Here is a 13,938-nt window from a genome sequence, read left to right on the forward strand (position 1 = left end):
CTGATGTCATTATAAAACATCTTGATCCAACTCCTCAGAGAAGGGCTAAAGTTAAAAGCCTCCATAACTTAAAGGAATTCATGGTCAACTGAATCGTAGGCCTTCTCAAAGTCCATACAGAATGCCTGGAATATTTCTTTCCTTAGTGAAATACATGATATCAGCAACAGTTCTAACTGCATCCCCAATATATCTACCTTTAATAATGCAGTTTGATAATCACTGATCATTCACTTACGAGCCACGTTTGCAATTCTGGTAGTAATAGCTTTAGATCCAACTTTCAAGTCCACATTCAATAATATAATCGGCCTATAATTAGCAACTCTTCGTTTATCATTAGCTTTCTTAAGAATAAGTGCTATTACACCTTGCTTTTGGGAGTTGGTTAGCTCACCTTCATTATAACTAGTGTTAAGACTGTTAACAAGTAACTTGCCAAAGTCTGCCCCAAAAATCTATTAAAAAAAAGGACTGTCAGACCATCGTTACCTGGGGATTTCCCATTGGGCATACTTTGGAGTACCTTAAACATTCATCATATTTTAACTCCCATTCACAGGCCTTTTGGTCCTCATCTGAAAGGTGGGAAATATTCTCACTTCCAAAAATCTTTTTGAAGTTGGTAAATTTAAATCAACATTTTTCTTTGAATACAAGGTGGAGTAAAATTTCTCAATGTAATTGTTAATTTCTTTGCAACCAGTCAACCAAATCAAATAAATTTTTTGTATGTGACGCACAATGAAATAGGCTATGCGCTACATTTTAAATGTTTTGATTCTGATGTCTATTCCTCGACTTACATTCATCTTTATTCACACAGTCTTTTTTCTGGGACACCCTGTATAATATTTAACATATTTCTGATAAATTACATTGTTACTTATGTAAAATTATTTTTCAGCATAATGGTATCTACATATTTCTCCCTTCATATCTCATTTTACTTTCCCCTTGGCACTTGATATAATTACTTTCTAATATTTTCACCTATCAATTGTATTTTTGTCAATAATCTGCATAGTATAAATATATATGCTGTAGTTTCGTACCACAGCTTTATAGTACATACTTGAAATGAAGTATGTAATATTTTTTCACAAAGTGCCAAGATTAGTTTGAAAGGGTTCCGCATAAACTGCGCAGACTAAATATTATTTGGAGTTTGTCGGGAGATGGTGTCAAATAATGTTTGGTACAAAATGTGCTTTCCATGAGTTTACATGATGGTGTTTATGATGTGGTGAATTTGCCTAAAATGGTAGAGCTTTGTGGGGACAAAATTTCAAAATCTATGCCATATTGTCCTACAATTATCAAAATTATTCTGGTTGAGGTGATATGTTCTCAACTTTGTCAGCAACTGTGGTTCGTGAGAGTTGAAATGCACTTGTAATGTACCAGTTTTGAAAATGATATGAGCTTAAAAATATGGCCCTGTACATGTAGTATTCAGGAAGTTTGAATGGCCTCCTGGGGTGAAATATTTTAAACTTACTGTAAAAACAGCTCTTTACGTTTCTGGTTGTGCAATGAACTTGCGCAACTTTTTTGTGTACAGTATGTTTTTATAACAATTTTGACCTCAGAGGGCCATTTGAACTTTCTGAGTATATGTGGCATCATGTACCACTTTTAATAACCACATTTTAAAGCTCCTCCCACTTTCAAAAGTGGCACATATTTTACAAGTGCATTTCAGTTCTGAAGAACACTTATTGGTGTTTTAGTTAAGAAAATATTACATTGAATCCCAATAATTACAGAACAATATTTCCCAAATGCAGAAATGTACCCCGTTTAAATTCACTATTCAGGAAAATTCATTATATTATGAGCACCATAGCGTGATAATGTGAAGTCATAGAAAATACATGTTCTATCAAACAATTATTTGACACCTCGTCCCGATACACCCCAGGTAATATTTAGTGGTTTATGCTGACCATTTTCAGACTAGTCTTGGAAAAAAAAAAAAAAAATTCCATATTTAATGTCAGATTTTCTTGTTATTAGCATATACAATGTAACTCTTCATAAATGATCACATGATCATGGTAAAAATCCCAATTCTGAAACATTTGAACATAGTTTTTATTGTCTGTAATTAAAGTCGATAAAATTTAGGGCTGTTGTCCATAAGCAATTTTCCTGATTGTCGACAAGCATGTATCATTGTCGACAAAGACTAGTCATTAAAAATACTAGAGATAAGCTTAAGATCCCAATTATTTACCATTTACCAAGTAATAATTGACCAATGATAGGGGGATTAATAATTAATTAAATGGTAAGCTTCTGATATGTTGTACATAAACAATGTGCAACAAGGTCTCTATTTGGACTTTATGAATGTATTACTTTGTCGACAACGTGTTAACATCGGATCTTGACGATTGCCGACAATGAAAATTCTACTCGACAACAGCCCTTATAAAATTATACATTGATATAAAGCAAACATTACAAAATTGTCAGATAACAAAAATTAATGCCATGTTTGAATTCCTCTAAATTAAATCCTGTTATTTTTAACAACAAAATGATGAAGTAATAATTAGCTATAACTGTCAGATTGGTTCCTATCTACACATGTTGTAACATTTCTATACAAAAAGCAAAGAAATTGGAATTTACTACCAGCGCCGATGTGGCCAATGCATGTCACTCCATTGGCATTTTTCAGTGCTAGCCGGGCCGTCGAAAATAGCCCAATTTTTAGTTACAAAATTTTTGGGGTACACTCCTTTGATGTGTACGATCGTCCCACCTACCATGTATGTGCTGTATTGTGTACACGCTGTATTGTGTTCAACTAATATTTCCATCATTAATTAAACACGGTTCCAGTGTTTTATACAAAATCTCAACACCTGTATTCATCTACATCATGTTTTGTGACTGTCTATACCACACACATTTAATTGCTACAACATGTACTAAAGAATAATTACAAACTGCTCATTTAGCAACTTACCACCTATCATAATGATTTAAAGGACCATTGGGAATGGGCACCACCAATTCTCATCAGATCACAATTTTTAGTTTTGCTGAGAATGAAAAATCTTAATTAACACAAAATCTAATAAATGATACATCTTAAATGATTTCACCCCAATTCTAGATATTGCACTTTCACAAGCACCTGTTTGGTTTTAGGCAACAAACAAAAACAATAAAATTTATAAATATATACTTACCAATTACACCTAACAAGTCAATCCCATAGAAAATACAACAGGTATAAATACTTGAACATCCACATGACTGGACTATTAAAATTTAAAACTTACATGAAAAACCCTGTTTTAATCAACTTGGCAATTTGATTCTGTTGCCTACAAATCTCGCTGGTACAACTATAAATAGTCTAAAAAGAGTATTAATGGAGCATTTTGTGATCCATAGCCTCATCCCCAGTTTTCACAAAAAGTTGAAATTTTTATACCGCTGGAAACCTCTGGCTACTATAATACTGTTTGCATGCAAAACACATTTATGCAGATTTATTCGATTAGCAAAAACATTGTGAAATTTATATATGTTCTGTTAACAGAATGTAATTACAGTACAGTAGCATATGGAGCAGTGTAATACACAATAATCATGCATAAGTCACAGATGCAAAATTGGAATTGACAGAAAATTTGGGAATAAACTTTTTTGTGGACATCTACTCAAACATGCCATTAAAAGAGGATGGTATAGAATCACATAATACTCCTTTAACACGCATTTGTATGTTCCCTGAAATATACATACAAGCTTTTCTTATCCCCTGGTATCAAATTGGGTCTTGGAGTTAAAACAAATCTCACATAAATTTTAAAGCATTGATTTTTAAATAAATGTACTTGCCAGTGTGTGACCATGGCGAATCATTACAATGTCAACAGGTTTTTATACTCAGACATTCTTGTCAAAAACTGAACAATTATTTAAAGAAGAAACAGGAAAGTGATCCCACCCAGGACTTCCTGTTTGTGAGACCTGTCCCTTTGAAACCAACATGGCCACAGGAGCAGCAATCATGGCAAAACTGACAAAGTATCATCATCATAAATTTCTTATTCCTATCGAAAAAGGCCACCATTTTTGAAAACAAAAACAAAAACAAAACAGTACATACTACAACCACAGCTGTAGCCAGGGGGAGTGTGAGGATGCAACACAACCTCCCATGCCTATCTGAAAAAATGTCTGTAGTTTTTCTGTAAAAAAAACCCCTGAAAATGAGCCATTTCTGAAGGAAAATTCACATATTCGGTGTGATCAAGCAAAATCAGTCTGAAGTCGGATTTAATCAACTTTCAGTTTCTTATAGGATTATAAACAGAATATTGCAGAAATCTGTTGAATTCAGACAACAAGTTCAAAATTTATGAACAGTTAAAGAGTTTCCAAAACAATAGGAAACAAAAGGAAATACTTCCTTTGTTTGTCTATATCTCAAAATCATTATTTCTGACTTCCGACAGATTTTGCTTGATCACATCACATTGACTTTTTTTGCACCCCTGCAGCTCACAAAATAAATCCTGGCATGCAGCAAACATGTAAATTTAACAGGCAAAACATTTATTGCTTATATGCAGTTCATGTAGCCTACATTTACTAGAAACCTTATCATGTTCCTTTACAATTTAGAATTTACATTTTATCATCATACATAAATTATAGCTAGTTCATCAGTTTGTTCTGATTCAAGATTGTCTCCATCAACAACACCATTAAACACGCATTTTACTAATTGGCACATTTTTACTAACTGGCACATTCCAATGCATTTCGAACAAAAACATTCCTACCATGCCTCATCTGGAGTAGGGTGACTGTGTATTCTGCACATTCAGTTTATTAGATATATTAGATAAATTCAAATGTGTATGTTTTTGCTGTTATTGTATTGTTGTGTTTTGAATCATAAAGATTGATTAATTGAATTGAATTTGATTGAATTGAATTGTGTAAAGTTGCATCATTCTTCCTTTCATGTCTTTTGTCTGAAGCTCTCATTGTATTTGGCAGAACCATGCAATGGGCTTGTTTAGTTGGCAAGCTATTTCAGAGGTCAGTCACAAATTGTTTCAAACATTTATTTGTTTGTAGGACAGTTTATAAGTGCTGGCACATTAACATTGTGGGTCCTACAACTGAAGTGAACTTATTTATGACTTCCAGATATTATCTACATTGCAAAGAGTAAAATGAAGCACATGTTATGACATCCAAATTTGCTACAAGCAATTCTATTCTATTATTAAAGATTGAATATTTTCATGAAACATTAAACACTTTCTTATCTCATTTCCACAGCCTATTTTGAACCCAATAAAATAATAAGCTTATTACAAAATATGATTTCCTGAAAGAACATATCATTATGAACACGGCAGAGTGACGAATCCGCAAAATTGCTGTTCTAAGTAAACGGCGTTCGAAAATCTTGTTACCATTATTGGTTATTCTAAAGATTGAGAACATTCGTGAGCACTCATTTAAAATGTATATTGTAGAAGCGAATGTATACCAATTATTTGCAATACTTGCATGTTTTCAAACAATTGATATATCCCTCAAAACAGGTATTTATAGCTATCAAGCTTCATGCTAGATTCAAAAGTGTCCACAGCTTCGCAAAGAGTTGTATGTGGGGACAAATCCGCATTCAATTATGTGTTAACTATAGCACTCATTTTTGGTTTGGGGATTTTATGTAAAAAATTACTGCTTGTCCTATGGCTTTAGATTCTATACTTGGTATATAAGCTATAGTCCACATACTATTTAGTGAAAACTCCAGTTGAATTCAAGGATTTTAGAGTAGAAATAACAACAATGGCCTATATTTTGTGTGTAATATTCTGTGATTTCCCAATTTTGCGATGGCGCCCTCAAATAATTACGCCAGAGTGATATCGTGTGTGGAAAGTTTTTGGTACAAATGGATAGAAGATAACTACAGCTACTTATTGGTATCAAATATAATAGTATAGGACATGTAATATAGAAAATTCAGAGTTTCAGCTATAGTATACAATAGATCAACCTGATTTGTACAACTAAGAATACGGTTCGTCTTTTGGTGAAATTTATTAATCCCACTTAGGCACGATTCGTCCCACTCACAATTTTAACATCTACGTCAGGAAGTAACATTTATTATCAATATTTGGTGGAAATGAAAGATCGCCTGAAACATATAATCACAAGCATACAATAACAAAATTTGCTCAAAATGTTCTATTCGTCACTCTGCCAAATTCATAACAATTTGATCAGCTTCAATATGACAAGTTGATATTTGGATTGAACAATGCTGTCAATGTTTAATCGCAATGACAATCATTTAACAACTATTTTTAGTAAAATATTACATAAGGTGTCCCCTGAATGATCTGTGCCAGGCAATTTGTTTCTTTTATCTATGTATAACTTGAAAATGGTGGATTCCAAGTTCAGCCAAAATGATCTAAAGTATGTAAAATCATTGACCATGTTCAGCATTAAGTTATTTTAAAAGGTTATGTGTGTATTTGTGTTGTGTCCAGTTTTTACATCCACTAAACGTCGATTGTTACTAACTTATGAAGTAATCCTTGTATGGAATATGATATCTGTCCTTTGGCAGTAATTTTTAATCAAATCATTGTAGTGTAGGGTTTATCATGTGAAATGCAAAAGTGGCTTTGCCACAGCGCATGCTTATGTACAATGCATATTAATAAACCAGCAGCTAGTGGCGTAACTAGGGTTGGTAGCGCCCGGGGCAAAAAACAAAATTGGCGCCCTACACCCCCTCCCCGAGAATATCTTAGACGGGATACATAATGCCCCCCCAATTCTTGAAACAATTAATAAGGCCTACCACTAATTAATTTTGGTTACTAGAAGTTGAATATCAGTCTTAAAATGTTCTTTCAATTGATATTGTGCTGAAATGCGTGCAAAGCATCGCTTGGAGGGGCGCAGGATTGATGCAGAATTGATCAATTTGGCGCCCCTAAGGGTGGCGCCCGGGGCATGTTGCCCCCCCCCCTAGTTACGCCACTGCCAGCAGCTACTTGAAAGAGAAGATACTTTTTGCAGTAATTCCTTGAGCAGGTTAAAGGCATTGAAATATCATTAATATGGACATTTTTGAGTAAAAATTGATGGTAAAAATCCCAAGAAAATGCAAAATATCCAACATCATAATATATATGTACATGTAGGTCCCAAACATTATTTGCCTTATCACGCACTACATATGTGCCAAATTTGGTGTTTTTCTAATGAACTACACCATATGGCGGTAGCAGTGATTGAAAGATTGTGATAAAGCCCAGATGGATCAGTACTGGTCATTGGGGATCAGGGTGTATCATGCGTGACCAAAAAGTCTCAAAAAGCACAATAAAGAAGTATTTGCAATGTCTGAAAACCCTAAAACCTGTCATAACAAATGGTAATTTGTCTCAAAGAACCCAAAACACTGATTTGTTGTGCCAGGTATTGAGAGTATGCAATACAACATCAATCATGACAGAGTCATCCTCGTTTAAATAAAATTTTGTCCTATAATAATACAATAAAATAGGCAATATGTATGAATGGTTGTGGAATTGATCCAGAGACCTGTTGTCCCTCTAGGATATCTTAGAACTGTCCTCCAACATGGCTGCCCGCTTGGTTTATTACATATGATCTATGCCCTTTTTCCTTGTTTTAGATACTGTTTTCACGATAATTATGTGGAGCACGTGTGGATAAGGCGCCCGACTCATAATCCGAGTTCGAGCCCCGCTCGTGCCAACTTTATCCTCATTGCCTACTGGGGGATGGGGTTGAGTTGGATTGGATGTTTGTATAGTTGTTTGTTTCAATGTTGCAATATTGGCGCTGATTAAAAGCTGCTGCCTGCAAATTGCATTGTGTCTGTTTAGGTGTGTTTAATGTACAATTCTAGCAATTTGACCTGCAGGTCACCATTAGAGTTTGAAATAAAACCTTCCTTTTTTACATACAGTGCCTAGTCATGATAAAAGACCATTTGTATGTTTGGTCACGTATGATACCCTCTGGTCAGTGAACAGTGGCCCCTATGCATTATAAGTCTTCTGCATTGTAAATAAAACAAAACCAATTTCCATTGATTAAGATATTGTAATGAAATTAACAGACTGAGTAGAAGGCATGTCCATCAATTTATAGACTGGTTCTATTTTGGAAATATGTGCTTTAATAATATTTCACGCTATTTTTGAACCAAATTCACTAAAAACATGTCAATTTATTTGTTTGGTCTATAGGACCACAAAAAAGAAACATATTTGCATGTAGGACATAAAAGTTATAAAGTTGTGAGGCTCAACAGGTCCAAGGCTAATTCACATGTTATACAGGGCTGAAAAATTAAAATTGTTTTGTCAATGGATGCAAACTGTTTCTCAAGTTCAAGGGATTCAGGAAAAGAATAGGTTTTTTATCTACGATGTCAAGTTCAGAAAATAGATGATAAATAAATACAAATTCTATTGAATCCTATGGAATTCTACATATCTTTTGATGCTTTATGGTGTAACATGCTAACTAGACATCGCAAACTATTCTTTTTCTGAAACCTCTAAGCTAGGCAAACAATTTGCTTCAGTTTTTACGCAAATTGGAGCAACTTTTGATCCATACACAACAAGCAAATCAACCTGTGACTTTCTGTGGCCCATAACCTCTTAATGGTAGGTTGTACGCTAAAAAATTACATTTCTGGGATCCGTGGGACCAGAAGCATAATTTGACATGTTTGAAAGTGTTATTGGAATAAAATTATTTTTTTCCCTCACAATCCTATGGAATCATTTTGAGGGTCTTTTTGAGGGTTACGGTCTCAAAATATTGCTTGGCAGACAACAGATTCGAGTTCAGCATACCCAAATTAAAAAAAAAAGAAGCTGGTTACCAACTCTTATGCAAACTTGCCGCAAAGAACACCATTTTTCCAAAATTATTTAGAGCCAGTCTATTATTGCATAAATTGATTTTTTGTAGGTTGTTGATTTGTTATTTCTAATCATTTTTCCAAACACGGTACATATCATTATGGGACACCATGTAGATAATTGGAGATTATCACATTATGAGATAACTAGTATATTAGTTGAATGCATGTGATGCGAGAAATTTGAATACTTAACATATAATAGAAATACATGCATTTGAAAAAGGGTGTTGTGATTAACAAATGTGACACGATCTGGTCCATGGGGGCCAAAGGAGGCATTTTTGAAAGTTGAGTTACTGTAATTATTACATTAAACATACAATAGGCTATCATTTACTGTAAACACCAAGGTCTAGCATACTTGGTTCTAAAGTAATGACGTTTTTTGATGTCTATTTTCTTATGTATTTTATTGTTTTTTTACTCCATATTTTTACCTTTATCTCAGTTTCAAATTTGCCGCCTTTGGTCCCCATGGACCAGATCGTGTCACAAATGGGACCCTATCCTATTCATGTTAGATTTTATGTATTGGCTACTTAACAAAACCCTAAATGTCGTCATTCTCTATGTCGTCATCTTCAGACTCGTCATCTTCCTCGTCTTCCCCATCAATGCCAACTTCCTTAATTGCCTTTGTGCAGTGTCTCTAGCAGCATGCGCAAGTCCTGGTTGAAGTCTTCATCATTATCCTATTCATGTGCAAGAGCTTTCATTAACATGGAGCTACCTTTGTCAATTGCACCTTTTACAAATGCAAGCCCTTTCTTCTTGACTTCCAGCTCACCGGTCATGCATGGCTGCAAAATATAATGCAAAAAGATAAGACAGTAATTTAGTATCATACATGTAATAATAATAATAATAATAATAAGATTAATAATTAATAATTCTTACAAACCATCATCAAGGGACTTCACATAGATGCACCTAATTAATTAAAGAGCATTACAACCAACGGACACTTTTGCCAGACACCAGACTGCCTGACAAAAGTAGGCTTCTCAAATCTAATGGGAATGAATGAGTGCATTTATATCTGTATTCAAATTGTGCAGGTTTGCATGTTATTCACATACCAGTGTAGAGTCTGATTGCAACCATGGAGCTCAATAGTTGATTAAGTTTCATAAACAGTGTCTTTGACCCATATAGGGGTATAACGCCTCCCATTTTGTAATAAGCAGACCTTGACAGTAAGTTGGTTATGTACAGACGTGAGTGTGTGGAACTCCATGGTTAGAATATATATGGGTGCCTGAAACGCCATGTTTATATTTGCTGGCAGGCAGAGACTCAGAACTGGACACATGGTTAGAATATGGGTGTCTAACACTCCATGGTTATATTTGCTGGCAGGCAGACACTTGGAACTGGGACATCCAAATGCAGATGCACTTTTTCTGATTATGCCATGTATGAAGGTAACATTGACATAGACTCAGTCTTATTTTATTAACTATTATATTTTTAGGCATTTAAACTGCTGCATATTTCCTTATACGTTTTTACATTATTAGGACATCATAATACTAATTCTGAGTGTACGTCTGTCCAGACGCCGCGTGCATAATGCATGCACATGAACGGCGCAAAGCCATATACTTACGTCCCAGTGACTAGTGGACATAATAATACGGAAAGAAAAAATGAAAGGGGGACAAGAAGGTAGATGGACGGGTCACAGGTACGGGGTTATGTAGCAAGTATGGTTACGGGTACGGAATTATGATAACAGGTATCAGAAATGAGTGATCGCGCGCTCCTATTTACTCAGCCAGCATTACCACTATAGTTAATTAATAACTACCAAAGGATCACATACTTGCGGCAATTTAACATTCCACATTATCAGATATGTCCATGTAATATCACAAGGTTATTTTCTTCTGCGATCCTTTTCCTTAGCATGTGCAAATCAACAGCTTTCTTCTTCAATTCTGCAGGTGCATCCCTCATATTTGGGATCTATAGAATAAAAGTTGATGTTTTTTTAAAAGAACATGTCAAAATATGGTTATCTAGACTTTCCCCAGTACAAACAGGAAAAATACAGCAAGTGAAGTGTGCAAATCCCACTGATAAGATGTATTCGGAGGATATAGAACTGTTCTTGCACCACAATGCTGGACACTGGGGCTAAAAATACTTTCACAAAGTTCTTAAAGAGAAAGTTGGATACAGAAAATGTTTCCAGTGCGGATGGTGGGCCAGTACCAATTTCATAAGGCGTTCAACTATGGTGCAAGAGGTTGCTGGTTCAAACCCTGGTGATGCCTAGTATGCTCTTGTGGAAAAATTGAGTTAGCTTGAAATTTCCCTGGACAAGGAAGTCACTGCTAATTTGTCTTGTTGTAACCCGTACGAAACTCAGGGAGCTGATCCTGGTTGCGATGGTTATTTGTGGTACAGTCTAGGGTGTGCGCTCTAATTGAAGCAGCAAGTCCCTGAATTGTTGTTTAATGGTTTATGGAATGGTGTGGGGCCATAGTGGTCAGCGACGACCTGTAAAGTGTGCTGTGGCTTGTGGATCAATGTCCAGGCGTTGTGCCTGTGCGTAGCGCACTATAAATCACTGCACTTTTTTTTAAATGCTATATGCAGAATTATGACACACATTTCTAGTACTTTGTGGTGTTGGACTCTACCTGGGAGATATAACAAATGTGCTGTCACTAAGTAAGCCCTCAAGAGTAACTTGCCATACGCAAATGATCATATATAATTGGAGAGGTCAGTCTGCTATGTAAATTTTCCAATGTCACTCGCCTGGTTGTGTTAAATTGGTATTTCTAGTATTTGAGGATGACTTACTGCCCCTCCCTATCCTGAGCAATATTTATCTAAAATATATAATATTAGTTTAATGTGCAGGTTTCAGATAATCTGCCTAAAAAGGTTTAACTCATAAAGTGTAATGCACATGAGAAGAATACAGAACAGTGAATAGCAAGTTCTCATTGTTCAGCTACAATGTACAGTTCAAGTTTGATATAAAATTGGATCAAATGAGCCTATATTTACACATAATAATGGTTGCAATTGGATCTGAACTGTTCATGTGAGACCAGCTTTATAATTTTCAGCCCATTTATAAGTTCACCTCAAATGACTGTTGACATCCGTGTGTGACCTTGCATATCAACAATACCCATAATGCAGCTATGAAATATGAATTAAACTGGTTGAAATATGATTTAAAGCTATTTAAACTGTTCATTTGAGACAAAATTTTAACTCAAAATCTTACATAATGTTATTTTATAAGTTGACCTCAAATGACCCTTGACCTCTGTATATAACCTGCCCACCACTGATACATGAAAGATCCCATAGTGAAACACACACACTGAGTGACACTGACTGACGGACACCCATACTCACAACCTGCGATGCCATAAGGAATCTTCCTTCTGACAACCTAAAAATAAGTACAGTTTCCTCACCAGCTTCTTTGCTCCGTGCTACCTTTCTCTTCTCTATGCCATAGCAGGTAACCTCAATCTCCTGTTGGAGGGTACGCTATTTCTGGTCTGCAGCCTGCTTCTGGCCTTCTTCAAAAACTCCTCCTCAGAAAGAAATGGAACACTGTCTTGCAGGATTTTCAACATGTCTTCTTTCCTCTGAAGCAGCATTTGCAAGTTTTACAACTGTGCACTGTCAAATTTGCAATTGAAACCACCTGTCAATGAGTAGAAAAAAAAATCTTGAATGACATCTAATTAAATAAAACATATATTATCATTATCAATATCAACACTTACATCTATGTACCCTTTGCACAACTGTGCTGACATTCCAATTAGCAATTTTTGCTTGACAAAACCAGTAAGTTTTTACTTTCTCTAATATTTTGTCCTACATGTCGGAGGACTTCATCAGATGTGATCATCTGATTCACTTTCCCTGGAAAATGACTTCCGGTTGGTCTTGTCTCCAGTCTTTAAAAGTGGGTCATATACGTGATAATTGCCTTCCTCTCTATTAATGGTCTTTGTTTCCTCTTTCTGATCTCCATCACTTCTCGTACTTCTCTGGATCTTCTGACATGCACTTTGCCAAGTATCTTGGAGTCCTCCCAGTTGACAACATGATTTGCCCTAGCGACGTAATCAGATATGGCTGACTTTGTTTATTGTTGTTCTGATGCCCTTCGTTCGCTCTGACCGAGTGAACTTTTTTCTCATTCACTTTCTTAACCTCCGCTTGATGTTCAGCAAGCCTAATCCTGAACAAACGAGAGGTCTCACCAACGTAACTAAGATCGCAATTTTGGCAGCCGATCTCATAAATACAATTGCCTGTCTTTATAGCCTGTCTCTTTTGAGGGTTTGATGGGGCTTCATTGCAGTGTCTACTATGTGCTCGTTCAGAAATTCCATAAGGGAGCACTACCATCCCCTTGCTTTTGTGCTCATTCTTTTGATTTTTCTTTGCGCTAGGTTTCACAGCCGCTTTAGATTTTTGTTGCATTTTAGCTTTGACTTGATCCACTGCCCATTTAGGATAGCCACAGTTTTTAAGGGCTCCACACACATGTTTTTCTTCATTCATTCTATCCGCTTCTTCTGTGACCACGCTGTACATACGGTCAAATAGAGTTCAGATTACACCCATTTGCTGAAGGACGGGGTGTTCTGAATTAAAACCGAGGTATTGATCAGTATGGGTTGGTTTCCTGTATACCAGGAGCTTTACCGAACCGCCATGTTTCGAACAATAAGCGTGTCGAGAAATGGTATTTGCCCTTCTTTCTCTTCCTTTAATACGTGAATTTTACACTGTCTGTTTTTGTCAACTTGATTTCGATGATCAATTAAATTTTGAACTTCATCTGTTTTTATGATTTCGAGCACGTCATCCACATAATGACGCCAATGCCGATACTGGCTTACAATCAATCGGGGCAGTCACGATTGCTTGCTGTTCCAGGAATTCCATAAAGAAATTCG

At 35.7% G+C, this 13,938-nt stretch overlaps 1 long non-coding RNA gene across 1 annotated transcript; it reads right to left on the reverse strand.

The window, feature by feature from the left end:
- Positions 1-6,845: 6,845 nt before the first annotated feature.
- LOC140168597 (uncharacterized) lies at positions 6,846-12,619 on the reverse strand. The gene is made up of 3 exons (XR_011861241.1): positions 12,433-12,619; positions 10,812-10,954; positions 6,846-9,786 (listed from the first exon to the last, which is right to left on the reverse strand). It is a non-coding gene; the product is annotated as an uncharacterized lncRNA (long non-coding RNA).
- Positions 12,620-13,938: the final 1,319 nt, after the last annotated feature.

The sequence above is a fragment of the Amphiura filiformis genome, chromosome 13 (assembly GCF_039555335.1).
Source record: "Amphiura filiformis chromosome 13, Afil_fr2py, whole genome shotgun sequence".
In the NCBI taxonomy this organism is placed as follows: domain Eukaryota; kingdom Metazoa; phylum Echinodermata; class Ophiuroidea; order Amphilepidida; family Amphiuridae; genus Amphiura; species Amphiura filiformis.